Source organism: Sparus aurata, chromosome 4, assembly GCF_900880675.1.
Source record: "Sparus aurata chromosome 4, fSpaAur1.1, whole genome shotgun sequence".
Taxonomy (NCBI): domain Eukaryota; kingdom Metazoa; phylum Chordata; class Actinopteri; order Spariformes; family Sparidae; genus Sparus; species Sparus aurata.
The window spans coordinates 21899882-21919269 of record NC_044190.1 but is presented as its reverse complement, the minus strand read 5'-3'; the positions used below and the strand labels follow the sequence as shown (position 1 = coordinate 21919269).

Genomic DNA, 19388 nt, shown 5'->3' with positions numbered 1-19388 from the left:
AGATGGGGCCAAGCTCAACAGAGGTGAAACAGCAGCTCTGGTCAAACTATGAATTCAGGGATGTCAAGATATGGCAGGTCGGGAAGGGAGAGGCATACAGCAAGAGGAAAGCGACAGAGAGTCGGAAATCAGCAGCAGGTGTAATGGAGCATAGAGCTGGAATATTTTCGCATCTTACTCGGTGAGTTGAGGCTTTATTTCTACCAAACCAGAGGTGACTGTGGAGCCTGCCATTCAACTAGCTAAGCAGCATGGTCAAAATCAAACCGCCTCTCACCACACACTGCATACTAAATGCTTGAAAAAGTCATAAAAGTGTACTGTATATAGTGGTGGGAGTCTGTCTGTGGCAAAAGGGTCCTACCATGGAACCAATAGCAATTATATGTTTGCAGGTGAAACCTCTACCACTGAAAGGCAGCCACAGCTAGAAAGTAGGAGGTTGAGTGGCTAAAACAGTCACCCGACAACCAGTGGATTTCACAGGGTGTGGTGACTTTATATCCCAGAAAAGGCAAGACATTAACGGGCCAAACAAGTAAAGTGCTGGTTTGGCTGAGAGAGCAGACAGCAGACCGTTGCAGAGGGAGAATAGAGCTTAGGAGAGACGACAGAGGAACGGAGCAGTCCAGAAGTTCCAACATGGAGGCAGGGGCCATATGTCAGAACAGTTCAACACACACACAGTCTGTAAGAGAAGGACTGCAAAGTCTCTCTCTCTCTCTCAGATAGATATAGTCGTGAGATAAGGAGAGAAGAGCGAGCGTATCTCGGTTAGGAGATCTCTGATTAGAGAGATTATCATCTATCTCTCCTCTTCTCTCCTCCACTCTCTCTCTCTCTCTCTATCTCTCTCTCTCTCTCTCTCTCTCTTCTCTCTCTCTCTCTCTCTCTCTCTCTCTCTCTCTCTCTCTCTCTCTCTCTCTCTCTCTCTCTCTCTCTCTCTCTCTCTTGTTTCTGTCTGCCTTCCTGCTTTCTCTGCTTGGTACTAGCAACATTACATACACCTCCCATCCCCCAAACCACACACACACACCCCCACTCTGCTCCCTTCCTTCTATTCTGCAGAGAGACGTGCAGGTTGGAAGAGGAGGGCCGGGAGGATGAAGTGGCGTGGGAAGGGTTAAGTCCAAACAGATCCATCTGCTTCCTCGTCTGTCCTCCTGGCTGGCTGCTGGCCCCTGACCAGCTTTTACACAGCCTGCAGCCCGATGCAAAGCATAAACACATGCACACAACTGGACAACACACACCAAACCCACAACGCTGATGGATTTGTGCATTTTTGCAAAGCTTTCTTTTTATATACATAAAAGAGTCAAGGTCTTACAAAAGGCCATCAACAACATACTCATGCCCTGGGCCACAAACTTGGCTAATACATTTAAGTTAACACCTGAAAATATATTTAACACTTTATTCCTCCTGAACAACTATGAAAAAGTACCCATTTTTCTCCAATTTGAAAAAGAAATGAATCAAAATATCAAATTTTTTTCTGCACGGACTAAAACAATACACAGGGTAAAAGTTGAATAGACACATCCACACATTCTGCTGTAACTCTACCTCACCATTATCTATAAGCATGAACACATTCCTTGTGTTTCACCTTGGCTTGTTGAACGTGTGAGCAAACAAACACCTCCCAGGGAAACTACATGAGCTAACATCATCTTTGCAGGATAAACAGTTGGTTGGCTAGATAGCTGTGGCATGTTCAACAGCTTTACAAAGTTACCTACAAATCTCATATATTCATATAAGTTGGGAAATTGTAAGTTACAAGACAGATATTAAAATATAATCCAAACAGTTACCAGGGCCACTCTGTTTATGTTGTGTTTCTCTGTTGCTGCACACTCAGCTGTCAAACATGTGCGCTGTCCCGCCCACTCAGACACCTTTGGGCCAAAAGAGCACTTTCGATATACCAGGAACAACATTTTTCTCTTTCAAATGTTTTAAAAGAGAACAGTAAAGTACAAAATAAAGCAAATGGAACAGAAAGTTCAGAATAAATTAAAGAGTACAGTAAAAGCTTATATGGAGGTTGATGTGGACTGGACTGAATATGCGTTGCTTTTGGTATAAGTATGCAAGAAAGCATGAGTATATTAAAATATTGAGCATCCAGGTGCACTTAATTCAGATACCCTTACTCTGATAATAGCTGTACATTATATAACAACTTGTTTGCAGTGATTACATAATTGAAGGGCATGTAAACACTGAACTTCATAGACTTCTAATTTGCCTTCCCTACTGGTTCCTCCAACTACACAAAAAGATAATCTACTGATGTGTCAGTACTTGTTCCAACTAATTTCAATTTAACCATACATAAATAAAATGTGAAGTTTACAATAACAAGGACGGGGCTGTGCATATGAACACTGTTTCAGTTTTGGCCCTACGATGAAATGTATACACATGTCTGGACCCATCCATGGACTGTGCACAGCCGGACAGCTGCAGGGAATCAAAGGTAGAAGCATAAAGGGAGGGGACAACAGTTTGCACTGCCGTATACACGCTCATAAAGGACTATATTGTCTATGATAGGACAGGCTGTCTGATGAAGGAACACCTGGTTAGGGAGAGGCCCAAACCTGCTGAACCCTCAGTTATTCCGTCTTTGTATTTAAACAACACAACAAAGAGACCTGCTCCTATGAAGTGCACTGTACCGGATTTGCAATGGCAAAGTTAACACAGAAGAACTTATTCAGGCTGCTGATGTGAGTGAATAAGAGAGAGACCGATAGAGGGAAAGAGAGGGGCATGCAGACTTACAGTATGTCAGACAACAAGGTCAGCCCATCCCGGGAGAGGTGTTGGTTTTCTAACACAGTACAGCTACTTGAAACCAAGGTCACTGCTCTGTGGCAGAGAGAGGGACAGGAGAGTAGGGCCAGACAGGGACAGTTTTGTCACATGGCCTATGTATAGTTTTCATGTGTTGTGCAATCTGAATGAGTGCCTAAGTGTCTGTGTGTGTATATGTGTGTGTGTGTGTGTGTGTGTGTGTGTGTGTGTGTGTGTGTGTGTGTGTGTGTGTGCGCCTTGAAATTGGTGGAATTCAGATCACTGGCATATAAAATAAATAAATAAATGAACAAATAACATTCAGGGCTGAATTTCTGAAACCAGATGCCTTTCTGACATAAACAAATCAGTCCATTATCGCTGCCATTAGGGCTAGAAACCATAGAGTGGGGATCTTAGCTGCTCTCTTTACTCATTCAATCTTTAATGGCCCTGTGTGTTTTTGACTGCCTTCCTCGAAAAACAGGCCCATTGACTAGCACTGCACTGTAATACAGCAAAAGATTAGAGCAGAGTTTCCTTAAGAAACTCGACACTGTCAAACATATGGTTAAGTTTAGCAATTCAAACTAGCTGCTAATCTGGGCAGAGCTCCTACATGCTGATGTGGAGACATAAAACTATATAAGGCAGCATGCGTCTCTTTGTTTTAAATGTCCACTGTCTTCAAGTTGATGGCAGCATCAGCAATGCCAAGAAGGAATCATGAGTGGCTTAGCTGCAACTCTATGAAAAATATTTAACTTAAAGTAAACATCCCACTTTGGAAAACTCCCTCCAGCAGACGGCTAATCTCTGTTTGGTCAACTGTACGTCTTCTGCAGAGTCACTTTTTCAGTAATATATTTGACGTGACATTATAAATACTCATAGTACAACTACCAATTTACTCTAAACTTTGTTGAATGATCTGTGAAAGTAGTCCTCCTTGCTTTTTCTCAGTGAGATCCAAGACCAACTAAGAGATGGAGAAAATGAATAAGCAGAATTTGTATTTGTACATATTATCAACACCTAATATTCGTATTCATGCAGAACAGCCACAGGGGTTGGATGAGGGCTGTTGGATGGACAAACAAAACCAAACTGTGTAAGGAGGGAGGGCTACTTCAATATTATCTTATCCTCCCCCACCTTGGACAAGGGCCTAGCAGCTCTAAAATTAGCCGTCACATCTAAACACAGTCTTTGGTGTAGCAGCTACGCTTTGATGGGAACTTGGCTCATGGCTGACACACTGAAAGCAAACTCAAGCCCATTCCCGACTGCGGAGATGAAGCCAAGATAGCATACAAATGCAAAGTCGAGACAAAGAGGCCTCGACAGTCTCCATTTTTTGTATTTACATTGGAGGCATTGGATAAAGCACTGAACAAAAGTGACATGGAAGCAACCCACTACAGCAGTAGTATAAATGTATAAATCATCAATATTGTGTAGAGCTAGAGAATAACATATGCATTAAATCAAGCAAAATACCGTAATTTTATTATGAAACAAATGTGTGAACACCAGATAACCACCAATAATAACATATTAATACTTGTTGTGACAACAATCATATCCATTTTAAGTTACTTGCATGCTGTTGCTAGATGTATAGTGAAAACATAAATGACACCAACTACAACCAAATCACCCAATCTGTCAAAAAAATCACATCTGATAGTCAAACAATGGCGTAAACATAAAAAAATTAAAAATATCAATTGAAAATCAAATCAAGGCCTTAAAGTCAAATCAAATGGCGGATTTGGAGAAAAGCAACACGCCTATATTATTTGTGATGCTATTGAATTCTTTGCCACAACTGGTCTGTTACGCGTGGAGAAAGTCTGGAGAAAGACAGTTGAATGTTGAGTCTCATTCACACTTGTCAAATCCTGATTATTGGGTTGGTGGGTGTCTCCAAACTTGTGTTAGTAATTGAAAACTTGAGAACGACACTCAATCAACCATCATGCAAAAGAAAAAGAAAAGGCAACATGAATTAAGCATCAGCTAGTTAGGACAGGACAAGAGCCATACATTTCATGTATGTAGCTACTGTACATATATGAAAGTGATGCTAAAGATGAATTAGAATTACAACAAGAGAATGGAGCGGATATAACTAAACAGAGAGACTTGTACATAAAAAAAGGCAATTTCTCTTAAATACAGGGTTTGTGTTGATGACGGAATGAGTAGATGGATACATGGCAATGCATAGACCACCAACATCATAAAGCAGCAGTGAGTCTAAAACAGTCTAACCATCAGGTACAGATCCTGTTTGTGCGTGCGTGTATTAACATGTACTTAAGCTTGTGGAAAACAGTGATTGGGAAGAAACTATGACCTCCCAGCAAGAGCAGAAAAAAAGAACTCATGATGAAAGCAAACAGGCATCCTGTGCTCATGGCTGAGCAGAGATACTAGACTAGAAACTAGATACTGGAGTATTTTTATCACATTTGTTTAACCACATTATTTGTATTTATTTTTAGACAGCAGAAGGAGCGTATGTGATACCAAAGATATGCTTACAGTATCAACATTTCTTTGCCAAGGCATTAGATTTCTTTGTAAATGCCAATACGATTTTCGATGATAGGTGGCTTTTATGGTCCTTATACATATATCCTTTCCTTAACACTGATAAAAATATCAAAAACCTTAAAGATTAATAAACAAGAATGAAATTCCCCACCTATTTTAACATAGGCAAAAACTGTGTATAAAAATGTAACAGTTGGCCATCTATCAAATTCATACTCAAATAAATAAAGAGCAGCATATCAGCAGCAGGGTGATGGATAACTGCTGCTAACTTTAGCTTCCATTAGCTAGTTAGCTCAGCTAGCTGTGCGGCTCATGCTCATATTAGCTCATATTAGCCTGCAGCACTGGCAGAGTGTTGGTGTTGTTTACTCAGACTATCTCTTCTAGAGGTATAAAGTAGCAAGGGGCTAGCTGGTTAGCATGCTAAATTCAGTAGATCTTTGCAACGGACTGATATTTCTTCCCATTCTATTGATAATTTTACTTTCAAAGAATATTTTCAAATGTAAGAATATTAATAAACTTGAAAGCATAACGGTTAAAATATAACATTTTTTAAACTTTTAAGACACTTCACAAACCCTGCTTGTTGAAAATGCTTCTACAGTAATTATAGGCACATCATTTACAAACAAATATACGTCTTGAACACATTATCTACTGAATGTGGTAAACTGGAACCTCACTACTGCTAATACTTCTAACAGCAAGTGTGTTTGGTCCTGATTTACTTTTCTCCTTTATCATTTCTCTACTGAAGTCCTTTGTCATCTTTCATCAGTTTAGTTTCCAACACCTCAGAGGGAAATATACGGAAATAAAGAGAAACCTTGAACTTAATGCTGCTAGATGTTGTACAAAAAACTGTTGCCATGCACTGCTATTTATCCTTTTCACTCTCACGCCTACGACTTACTTCTACTCACACAGAGTGCTAACTGGTCTGAACCTCCATTACACAGAGCACACTGGCCTCCCACTCCCACCCTATGAACAGTGGCAGGCTGCCAGGTGGGGAAGAGTGTGTTTGTGTGTGGTCGAAACTGCACAAGACAATGGCACAAAAACACAAAATTAGGGAATACTTACAAATCATCTAACAACCTGTCAGCCTAGAGAAATCTGACTCAGACTCTAACTGAACTCTAACCTTCTGTGTCACCGCTGGGTATGCTCATGTGAAACCCCTGGGCAGGGAGTACTACAGAGTACTGCATTCCCCTGCTTCCCATCTCCTGAAACTGTACAACCTATAGCAGACCTCAAATTCCTCTGCCTAAGATATGGGTTCCCTGCCATTCAGCTTGCTATTAGCGTATTTTGCCGCACTCCATGCCACAGTGCCTCGCCTGTTCCCTGCAAACAGACCCCTTCTATACGGCATCAGTATGCAGCCTGCCTGAGGGGGAGGAGGAGGAGGAGCAGAGGGGAGGAAGAAGGGAAGGCTGGGAAAACAAAGCCTCTATAGTCGTCTCTCCAGCCGGGCCAGGCCGAGCCGCACTAGCGGGGGCGAGTTATGTAATGTGACTGGCAGGGCCCACTTCCCCGTTCAGAGCTGCTGCACACACTAATCCCCACTGAGGAACAAGCCTTGCTTAGGAGGAGGAGGAGGAGACAGAAGGGGAGCTGTGAGGGAAAAAGTGGACAAGGTGTGATTACAAGAATTTTAGCCTTTCATCTGCAGCAAATCGAACACACAGACACCTCCCCTCTCAGCTCCTCTGCTGAAAGATAAGACTCAAAATGATATCAGCAATTCTGATGGCCGGATACAGCATATAGAGGTGTAGGGTTTGGCGATATGTCAACATTTTCCAATTGACCACCATCAGCTCAACAACTGGCGATTGCCAATATAGTTGCACAGGCGCGGCATGAGCAAGGGACAGGGGCGCCCCCACTCCCTACACTAGTGATGAGAGGGTTAGGGTTAAGATGTGTTCCTTAAAAGCTGTTAACACAGCTTTCTCATGGCTGGACTGTTGCGCCTTTATACCGCCTAGCAGTTCTTTCATAAAAGGTTTAAAGATAGAATAAAGGATTATTGTTGTTCTGCCTCTCAACCAGGAGTCGAAAGTAAAGTCGTAGAGTAGACGTCTGTGTAAAAAGAGTGAGCCGGCAATGCTACAGGACTGGACAGGGCCGTGACATTTTAATGACATGTTTTGAGGTGACCCAGAGGCTGGAGACTTGAACAGCAGCTAGCAGAAATCAGCATCTATCTCAAAAAAAGATAAATAGCAGCCAAGAACAAATGGAAATTGGGCATACATCGAGGTCTAGGAGCTCCACTTACACTCCGGGCAGAGGACAAGATACAGTACCATATAAAAAGGGACAATAAATGATTGTTACTACCATGTAAGTCCGTTTTTCGGAGACCATTGCGCTTGCGCATGTAAAACATCACACTAGACATCGATGCTGTTGTGTTGCATGCCACACCTCTTTGCTAACAGAAACCCAGCCTGCCGCTGTTCGTATGTTCAGTGTAAATAAACAAAGATAAAGAAGTGTCTTTATGACAGGGGTATTTTTATCATCTCACTGTACAAAAGGTTAAAGTGGTTTGGTTTGTCCAGTGTACCAGTCACTAGAGAAGTGACTCATTGATAACCCGACCTCAACTGTCGTTTAAACTCATAAATGTATGCAAGCAAAGAGTTTGCTATGCCCCACAAGCTAGCTTTTCTAGTAATAGTAATCTAGTCGTAATAAATGAACAAAATAAACTCACAAAATGTCACTTAGTGATACATTCTGACACATGTTGTCCATATGAAGAAGAAAATATAACCGCACACCTTCTGAATTCAAAGGCCTTGCTTTCACAAAACTTATACTACCTTAATTGTTCCATCAACACAGAAAAACACACTTCAAGCTCAACATAAACACATAAAACTCACCAAAACAATCACAGTTAGTCTTTCCACTGTTCCAACAATCACAAACTATGGTTTTTCTCAACATAAGGCCTTAATTTTCCGAGTTAGTTGAGAAAATATTCTTCCCTAGCTGCCCCTTTCTGCTTTCGCTGGCCTCTTTGTGCTACCGGGTTAGCTCGCAGAACAAGAACATACAAATGAGTAGCAGCTCTCATTCATTCTTCAAAGAAAGACCATTAGGTTCAGCAAAAATGAAATGACAAGAATTGCCCCAAATCAACCAGTGATGACTCAGCCAATTGCTCAACCCTTTAATTATGATACGCGATAGTGACTCACATTCAACACACTTTGGCTACTCACACCAGAATCTTCGTAACAGTTACATAAAAGGTAGTGATAGTTCACACAAGGTCTGGATTCATTAATGTAGTTCCCCACAAATCAATGCTAAACAATACATTAATGCTTGATATCTGTGATAATTATATGTAATGAACATTGATGTTACATTTACAGTGTGTTATACTGGAAAGATTCAACAAAGCAGCTGGTGCAAAAGCTCTGGTCTTGTGCAGTAGGACCTTTTTATTCAGTCATATTATTAAAACTTAATGCTTATTATGCAACAACTTCAGCTCTAAATTCTTATTCAAGCGTCTTTGCAACAGATTGTAGAAAAATGTCTGTGTGAAAGGGCTTCTAGTCACCACTAATTTCTACCACAATTGTACATTATAGTGGTTCTATCTTTATGCTTAAGCTGCAAGTTGTCAAATCCACATAAAGCAGAGATAGGGAGCAAGTAGGCATACTGTATATGGCATGAGCTTATTGGGGCTAAGAGGAAGTGGCACCAAGATCATCACATAGTGAAAGAGAAACACAAGAGTGAAGAAGAGGACAAGTGATCAACAGGCATCTCAGTCTGTTCTGCTAACCGTGGAGACCAGGTGGAGGATTTAAAGCAGTTAAAAATAAAAGTCTGATTCTGATTTACTTAGCCGCTTGCCTGGAAACCATGTGACTGGCATCACATGAGGAGAGGGAGGTGGAGAGTGGCAGTGTGTGTGTGTGTCTCTGTCAGTCCGACCTCATAGGCACACACGCACACAGCATGTACTCCACTCCTGGCACCATAATAAGCTTTGTGATCAGTTTCCTTGGTTTCCACTGACAGTAAGCAGATATAGGCAGCTTGGAGAGGTAAACAGTAGCAGCTCTTGCTGGTGCACAGTCACAGGCACACAGACACAAGAGAGAGGCGGGCGTGAGGAGAGTAAGAGAGTCAGAGATATGAGAGAGGGATGAATTTGTGCAGAAGAGGGAGATTAGCCAGTGTTGCAGCTGTTGGTTAGAAGTGGATAAAAAGAATTAAAAAAAACAACATTTTCTTATGTTTTCTTATTTAATGTTTCTTTGAACCCCAAGATTGATCTTTCCATCTGTGCCTTTTCTCAGTAAACATGTTCATCTGCACTAAATAGTGTGGTTGTGTTGTTGTAAGTGGCTGAGTTAGGGCTGCAGATTAAAGCCCGGCTGATATACGATTCTTTAGGATGATGCTGACACTGATATTAAGGAGTTTTAAAAAATGTCAATATCGATAAGTTGCCAATAAACAAATATTTTTTTTGTAATGATCTCTACAATATGATTTTTCGAACACTTGCAGGATATTTGACATTTGGAAGGATACTGTTTACTGATAAAACGTTTTTGTCTAAAATGACATCAATGTACTGAAACGGTAAACTTTGCTGGGTGAATTACCCTAAGCATCACATTCTCCATTATAATCTCTTAAAAAATAACCTTCATATCGATTATCAGAGAACATATACGCCAATACCAATGCATCTCTGATGGCCGAATGACATCAGCCAACTAATATACTGGTCAGGTTCTAGTGCTGACCGTGCAAAAGGGTCTACTGCTAGATAGCGGACTATATCAGCTGCCTTAAATCACATCAGTCTCAATCATGAATGAATAGTTACAGTACAATACAGTTAACAATACTGCTATGACTCCAGATTGATAGCCGACTATCTTGTAATCAACATCACATGAACAAGCGGGATAGACTTCCCATGTGACAGACATGCTCCTGCTTCTCTTGTAATGTTCATTGCACCACCACACCATGATTGCACCAATCATGAATGCAATGCAAGACTGCAACCTTCAAGTAAAAGCTCATTCGTTGACAGGTATTTGAACAACTATGTCCTCCATCCAGGTGTGTACAATGCCAATAGCTTGGTTGATGTGGAGGCTGTGAACATAGATGATGTCCAATAAAAGTCCTGTTGTGCTTATTATCTAGAATTTGATCAGGATTTTCATCTACATTCACACTCACTGACGGAGATGTTTTTGTGCATGTTCAATGCATGTCTGAGTGAGACTGAGAGGGTAATGAAGGGCCTTTAGTGGACACATGCTAGTTCTGCACTACAGAAGCTATGACCTACTTTTCACAGTCTCTAACACACACAAGCACACACATTTGTGCATGCACGCGCCCACACACACACGCCCCCCCCCCCCCCCCCCCCCCCCCCCCCCCCCACACACACACACACACGCACACACACACACACACACACACATAGTCGTGCATGCACTGAAACAGACATACAGCCTCTGACAAAGGGACAGGAAAGCAGAGGTTAGGCATGCACTAAGCCCAGTTCTTAATACATGCATTCCAGTGGATAGAGTTCAACGCTGCTGTGCTTTCAGCCTGCCTGTTGGTACAAGCATCTCCTGCATACACAGTCTCCTGCATGACTGACAAGAAAGGGTAGAGCCTGATACCTGTAGTACGCAAGCACATGCTGTATGTATACAAGTACACTCAAGCAGAGACTGTTCTTCGGTAACCTGGTTAAAATATTTTTAGAAACACTACAATGGCTGTTTGGTCAAGCAAGAGGTACTTGAGCTACCTGATGTTCTATTTGCTCCAACAATGACTAAGCTAAATAAATTACAAATATGTTAGACAAAATTCAGGTCTTTACCTGGCACATGTTCAACACCAACATTAACTCAATTTTTCTAAAGCATTATGACTTCTTAAGAGGAGCCACCATTACTTTTATGATAAAATAAGTATGCTCAAAAAACACAAATAGAGGGAGGATGATAAAAAGATAGACGGTGCAAATGTGACGATTCCGTCCAGTGTTGCTGAGTTGCTGTGTTTTACAGGAATGCCGACACACATACCATATTGTACAGCATACGATGAATTATGTTGCCAGCTCAAACGAATGATGAAAAAATAGCCAAAGAACTTATCTTTAAGAAGCAAGCGCTTTAACAAAAGTGTTTCAATTATTTCTAAAAAGATGTAGCCTAATTTGTCAACATACCGATTCCATGGCTGTGGGAGAATGTCAGTGGGCTAAAATCCAACTAGAGAAACACCTGCCGCCGCAGAGTCCACAGAATCCTGAAAAACAAGATAAAAAAAGACCAAGCATTAATTACTTGAACAGCAGTTTCACATTCGTTACAATGGATGGGTATTGGGGTAGATGCAGAGGGTCCTGTTTCTCTTCCCAGAATCAGTTCTCCCACAGTCCTTACAATGAAAGAACCAGATAAAGGGACATTGACTTGCAGTGGGTCATCTGGTCATCTTTTCATTCCCTGAACCTGACAATGGGCACTCTAAACTTGATCTTTATCCATAAAAACCTGGTTCTGTATTTGATCACTGTGCTCCTATATGATCACGATGCATCATCTGAACTTTGTCATGGCCTAAACAGAATGCAACTAACCCAGACCTCCAGAACTATGGGCTTATTTTTGACTTAAGGTTTACCTTACCCCTTATAAGAATGTAGACAATCTGAAATATTCTATTTTTTATGATAAGAGCACAAAAGAACTATACATTCTTTTTACGCAACATTGGGTTTAAAATTATGGAGTGTATGTTTTTATGTTGTTTCTGAGCCCCTACCCTAAGACAATTTTCTATCATTATGGGTCAGAAAGGTTTTGAAATCTTGAAAAGACTCATCAAAAAAACAGCCTGTATTTTGTGTTGTCGGGAAAAGACCAAACCACATTATTTATTGACACCACCAAGCCAATTAACACTGAACAACTGCTCAAATAATCAAGTTTGACACAGTAAAATACACAACATGTTCAATTTGTGAAAGGAATCCAACTATAAAAATTATGCTACCGTCAGTTCCAATAAAATGCTAACAATAGTGACACTGCACTAGCATGTTTTTCAACATTCATTTGGTTTCCTACTGAACTCTGCATACAGATATCGGATTTCCAATTCCCTTGATATGTTGTATATCGTTTTGTTTTTTTACAATTGGTATTGTGAAAAACAGCTAACTGGACATATTCATTGCACTATTCAACACACCAGTCAGCATACTTCTAAGTCTATAAAACTGAGACTTGACAGCATGGCAAAGAACGCATTCAACAGATTCAGTAACAAGTTTCATTTTCTTAGCTTTAATTTAAGTTGCAGTTTAATTACAGAACTAGGACTTAAATCTAGGGATGAGCAATACCGCTTATTAACTAATTGATACCAAACCCCAAACCTATGGGTCACTGAACTCTCTCACTAAAAAAAACGGCAATATCTAGCTAGGATGGTTAACATTATGTAATATTGACTACTAGTTGTACCCAAATTAAATAGGCTATAACAGCAAACTCACTGAGTGTACTGAGTGTGGTTGCCCTTAGAGAATGTGTCCATATCATGAAAGCCAACTGGAGCAAAAGACAACCAAGCCCAACCAGCATCCCAGCCCTGCTCATGTTTCTAACAATTGTGGCCGGTTGCCCTTCCCCCAGTCCCCTCCCAACTATGAGGACAGGGATTTATCAGGATTTAGGAGGCAGAACATGGGGGGTATTTAACAGAGGCCCAGTGTTGGACTAGACTGGTGACATTCCAGTGATTATGGGATCCCCCCTCCCCAAGTTAAACCCACATTTGTTCCATCAATCTGCTTTTAAAGGCCTCATAAGGGGACAGAAAACCAACAGTCAGTAGCAACTCACTGTCAGGTTCAACACCATTTAAAAAGAGAGTACTTGCCTAGGAAACGCATTTAACCCGACAAGTGCTTAGTTATTATTTTTAAGTGTTATAATATCAGTAAGACCTGTCTGGAGGGTTTTACAGGATAGAGTACAAAGCTTGATAGCACAGGCAGGGTGGCAGGTGGGTACACAGGACAGGATTAAGGCCAGACCTCACTGGGTTGGCCTAAGTGGTAAGGAGGATGATGGTTAGATGCGTATTTGTGTTTGTACTGGAGTGGAACCTGTGGGGCTTTCCCAGCGGGAAGGACAGGATTGACGGATTGTAATAATCCAGCCAGGAAGCACAACACTACCCTCCCAACAGAGTTTTGGAGACAGCATACAGATAATCCCCGTTGATGATCACCTACAACAACTGTCAAGAGACCCAGATTTAACCAAGAATTGCCTAGTATAAAAAGGCATGGCTACATCAACAAGCATAACAACAAAGGCAAATTCAGAACCTCTTGGTAGACCTAGGTTAGTCTCCATAGATAAGGGACAGATATGCAATATGCCATTATTCCAAAGGTAATACTGTACAATGAACTTTTCTACATTGGCAGGGTGGCAGGAGGGTACACAGGACAGGATTAAGGCCAGACTTCACTGGGTTGGCCTAAGTGGTAAGGAGGATGATGGTGACCATTTCTACATTGACAATTGGGCCTGCACGATATGAGGAAAATCTGCGATGTGCAATAACACTGTTCAATATTGCGATGACGATATAACTTGCGATAAATAAACAAATATTGAAGTTTGCATATTATTAACTATACAGTTAATGATGGCTAACGTTTTGAATTGTTCGTGTAGATCTTTATGGTTGTATTGCAGGTGGCGATGGAGGTTGGTTGTGTTTCCTCTAGAAGTTGCAACAACTGCTCTGCATGTTTTACATAGTACCTGTAATACGGCGTCTCTCCTGAATCCAAAATAAGTCCTTAAAGCAGAAGTGCTGTTTCTGTTCACCACAAGGTCTTCGTCTGCCACATTTTCATCGTTTTTCTCTCCTCCCTCAGCCATCATAACCTGGCAATCACCACCAAATTGATGCCAATAAACCTTGTCAGGGTAGCTAATGGCTAGCTGGGGCTTGATCTGATTGGCCCTCGGCTAAATGTTGGCATGGTCAAGGTGCATGCATGGCGCATGTAAATAAAATGATGTTCATATCGCGATGATTTACCGGGCAGCCCTATCGACAATGATCACCAAGTGAAATAAGTGGAGCCAAAATCAAATCACTTTGCCTCGATGGGCTTTACAATCTGTACAGCTAACGACGTCCTCCGTCCACCGACCCTCAATTTCAATGATGAAAAAAACTTGCCTCACAAGTAAGAAAACTGATTATTGTCCATTTCAGAAACAATTTCACAGGTGTACTAAGCCTCTTAAGTGCTGCTAATGGTTGATAATTGCATTTAAACTTTGATATTTTGTTATTTCAGGGGATGAAGCAAAGCTGTCAGTGCGTTTACATGACACTCAAGAAAACCGAATTACTGCGTTAGTCTGACTATGATCGGATCTTTAAGATGCATGTATACACCTTAGTCTGACTAAAATCGGACCGGATCGGATTTCTCATAGTCGAATTACACCACGTAGATTATTCGATTGAAAGTCGCATTAACTCCTGCATGTATACGTTTCCAGCGGATCGGATCGGATTTTGCGTTCTGCGCAGGCGCGAGATTTTTCCCCGGGGCCGTGAGCCGGAAGTAGACGGACGGCGACGGCGGCGTCTTTCCTCCGAAATCACCGCAAGAAAGAGCTCCAGAGTGCACCTAGTTTGTGTAATTAACATGTACACCATATACGAAGTGTACAAAGATGTAGCTTCGTCTCGCTCTTCGTACGCCATCTTTCTTGAATGCCGAGGCAGCTGGTGACGTAAAGAGGTCAGCCGGAGGTGCGCCGTTAACACTAGTTGAAATGGGTACAGCGCCACCTAGTGTACCGGGGTATGACATGCTTTCGGCAGTAATTCGATTTTCTCACCGGCATGTATACTCGGATAATTGCAGTTGTCCGATTGAGCAGCATAGTTGAACTATGGCTGTAATCTGACTAAGCTGTACATGTAAACGCACTGTGTGATTTTGCTTACTACAATAGGTCCAGACTGACACGTCACTTTTACTTAACAAAACTCTACAGTGTATCTTCAAACAGTCCTCTTCCTAGGAACAACAAGACAATGCGTAGGACATTCCCTCTGCCCACAAAAACTGAGATGCCATGGATAACATACTTACAACCTAGGTCAAAATGAGAATTCCTTTTTTGTCCCACAAACGGGGAAATTTGTTTGCCACAGCAGCCAAAGGACAGAATATTACAAAAACACAATAACAACAGCAAAAAATAAACAATATAATTAAAAAGGTAAGACATAATAGACTTGTATACATATAAACATGATATTGTACAAAAATTAGCAGCAGCGAATTTTTATTTTGGTGTAGAGATACTGAACAGTAGTCATTTTCACCAGCTCTTCACCAGGTCAAATTTAGCTTATTTAAAACACGAGTCTTCACTTAGTCAGGATTGGGCTCTATGTGTTAAGCTGTAACCATCAATTTGACATCTACACCCACGTAACACAGTGACTCATGGCCAATGGCCAGCTGTGCTGAGGTGAAACAAGACTGAGTAGGAAGTTCTCCGTTCTGCTCTTTTTCGAAATTCTTTATGCAACAATTTCTGTCACTTTCACATGTGCAACTGAGTGCAACACCGATCGTGCCTTCCAGGAGAAATTTGTGCTTTTATCACAATATTTGAATCAATATCCTGTCTTTCCCTCCCTAAGATGAATGGTTGTAACAGCAAGACTTGAAGGCAGAGTGAGTAAAGCATAGTTCTAAATAAATGCACTCACATGCACATACACATTAACGGAGAAATTACTATTACGACTACTACTAAACATTTTTGGGCAAGCATCTTTCAGTTGCTTCCATCAGCATTAATGGTAGGAAGTGTCAAACAGAACTGTGCTGATGAAGAAATTTCCAACTATCCAATATGTTTACAGGGCTGGAGTGGTTGCTCACTGGGTGGCATTGACAGGCTCCTTAGTAACCGTTGCTTACTGGCTAATTAGCTTCGACTAAGCTACACCATTAAAGAATGACAGGATAACAAATATGTGTAGTACACACAAAAAACTGATGACAGGACAATTTAACACAAAACATAGATTATATACTCAGTCAGATTACTCATAAGAAAGATAAAAAATGGTGTGCACAAGCGCTAACAAACTGGCACATACATTTCCAATATAATCTAAAAGCCATGTAACATAAATTAAAAAGACTAATTCAGTGGAGCTGATTATTATGTCAAGGCCCTGCCTTAAGTTGGACTCCACTGCGGCCAACCTTATAACAAAAGCACTGCCTCCACACAATGTGGAGCTGAGGCTCAACATTCAGCATTAGCATGCATAATTTCAGCAATTTTTTCAGTTCTGCATCACCATGACAACATGTCTGCATTTTTAATTCATCTGCATGTTCAATGGACATGTCCCTGTTATCTAACAGCAGAATAACATGTCCCTCTTATCTAATAGCTGAAATATCAGCAGTGTGTTTTAGAACACTAAGCTCATCACAGTGTTGGAGGTAGTGCGAACTACTAGTGAGGAACATGACAGTTACAACAGGTGAGCTTGCACATGTGTGTAGTGAGGGAGCTTTCCTACTTCTCAAAACACTGCTGTAAGTGAGACTGGTTCCAAAAATCAGAGGCCTTGGCTGATGCAGACAGACATGATTGCAATAAGGATAAATGTGTTGACTGGAGCTCAGAGAATGGTATTGCAAATGTTTCAGTGACTGCATTTGGTTGCGGTGAAGCTGGAATTATTGCTTATTGGTTTAGCTAACTGTTGAATCAGCTGTCTCAGTACAGCACATGTCCCACTATTTTAACCTACTATGGCTTCATACACCCCAATACATTTTTGTTTTAAAATGTGTAACTATTACTATGTTTACACCTGGCATCCACATTACTACGGCTTCACAGAACCTTTTATAAGACTTTTGAAATTTTTAGTTTTAGTTTGAAAACTGCCCTGATTCATCAATCCACGTTTTCCGGAAGAAAAACAACAGTAGTCATCAGCTGCGACGACTAGCATTTAATTCAACATAGGTAATGAATTACAGGCGTTGCTGACCCATTTGTCTATTCAAGCAAGAACACATTTTCAAGCTGTGTGTAGTTAAATTCTTAATTTATAATGCTACTACTGCCTACATGTGACAGTTCCCATATCCAGCAGACTTACAACCCCCACATGAAGCTCTGTTGTTTAGATGGGTGAGGCCAGGAGGAACCGATGTTTGGTGGGACCAATTTTATCGATGAAGTTTTGGTTCCTGGCAAATATCAAGAAAACTTTTGAATGTCAGAATAAGCCCCGATTATGGATGGAGATAGAGATTAGATCTGAAACAGTGCTAAAATGCTCATCTGGACAGAGATTGTTTTGTAATGATTGATAATTTAAAACAGAGTTTCAAAACGAAAACGTAATTGTGTGGATGTAGCGTATGACGAGAGCGTACTGTATGCTCCACAGCGCAACATGCAAGGTTATAGTATCAGGCTTAAGAGTTGAGGTGACACAGAGGAGATTAAATTTAACATTTAAATCTCCCAATCTGTGAAATATACATACCAAAGCCATCAGGCCTCTGACAACATTTCCAGGTTGGCAAAAACAACATTACAAGGAGACCGCTGGTTCTATAAGCATGACCAGTGGTGACACATGCCATTTGTGTGTGTGCAAACGAAGGAGGACTCCCCTCTGTACAGTAGGATTAAGGAGGACACAAGAGGCTCTAATGCTGGCTTCAGGACACAGTCATCTTTTGTCCTGCTTCTCTGTCAGCTGGCATCTGATTACAGGAACAGCTTCCATTTCCACAAACTGGTATCACTGCTTCATTCTATATGGGAAATCTGGACCATATATCTCAAACACACCCCGAGGCTACAGAGAACCTCTCCAGTCAATCCTGTCTGGCTGTCCTATCAGAGAACAGATCACAGCCAGCTGAAAGGTGACCTGGAACACGGGCACTGAACTCTGTCTGATGTCATAAAGCGTGGCCTCGTACACATCATGCAGGGGCATTAATTCAAGTTCACACTGCAGTCTTTGCAGCCAGTAGATCATTTCTAGCAAAATTCAAAATTCACAGGCAACCTGAATTGTGTGGAGTTCATATACAGGAAGAAAAAAAAATCTAAGCGAGACAAAACTGAGATGTAGTGCTGCTGGGCTTGAAGAAATAAAGCACTTTCACCCACCACAGCCAGATGACAGAGCTTGTATCATTCTCTTAGCTTTAAGTTGAGGGAAATCAATGAGAAATGTGGTAAAAACATGTTAGGCAATATCAACCAAAATGAGACAGCACTGTGTGAAAAAACGCAGTGCCTCTCTGTCAACACAGTGGGGGTGACAATGCAGAAAAATGCAGAGCTGTCCAGCATAAAAATTAACATGACTCGACTTTTGTTGGAAAGCTACAAGACCTTACCCAGCAGGAGCTGCGTTGGCCAAACATTTGCAGGCATACACTTTAGATTGCTTAATCTGTAAGGTGAACTTCAAAAGGAACTGTACATACTGTAAGTTTAGTTGCTATTCAACATATATTTGTTGGTTAAAAAAAATCCATATTACAAAATCTTAATAAATACAACTTAAGATAATCAGAGAATGAAAGACTGCCAATATTTTAAACAAGCATGTTAGTCCAATCAAAATGAGGGCTCAAATGTAAACAACCTCCCTGGGCCAATCAAGGACTCTGCTATGTCACTTACACCCATGTTGGTCCTGCTTTTATTAGTTAAACCTTTATTGGTTGTATTTGAGACATTTATGACATGACAACTTGTAGGGATTAGCCGATGACTACTAAAATGCAGTCATGATGACTGTCTTTTTGTGCAGCGTTTTGGTATGTCGAGTCAAACTGAACTTCC

At 41.1% G+C, this 19388-nt stretch overlaps 1 protein-coding gene across 2 annotated transcripts in view; it reads right to left on the bottom strand.

Moving 5' to 3' along the window:
- Positions 1-19388, bottom strand: part of ankrd11 (ankyrin repeat domain 11) — a 114483-nt gene that overhangs the window by 69422 nt on the left and 25673 nt on the right. For both annotated transcript variants that reach the window (XM_030414673.1, XM_030414674.1), the window contains exon 2: positions 11645-11724. The gene's annotated coding sequence lies outside the window, so the exon portion shown is untranslated. The remainder of the gene's footprint in view (positions 1-11644; positions 11725-19388) is intronic.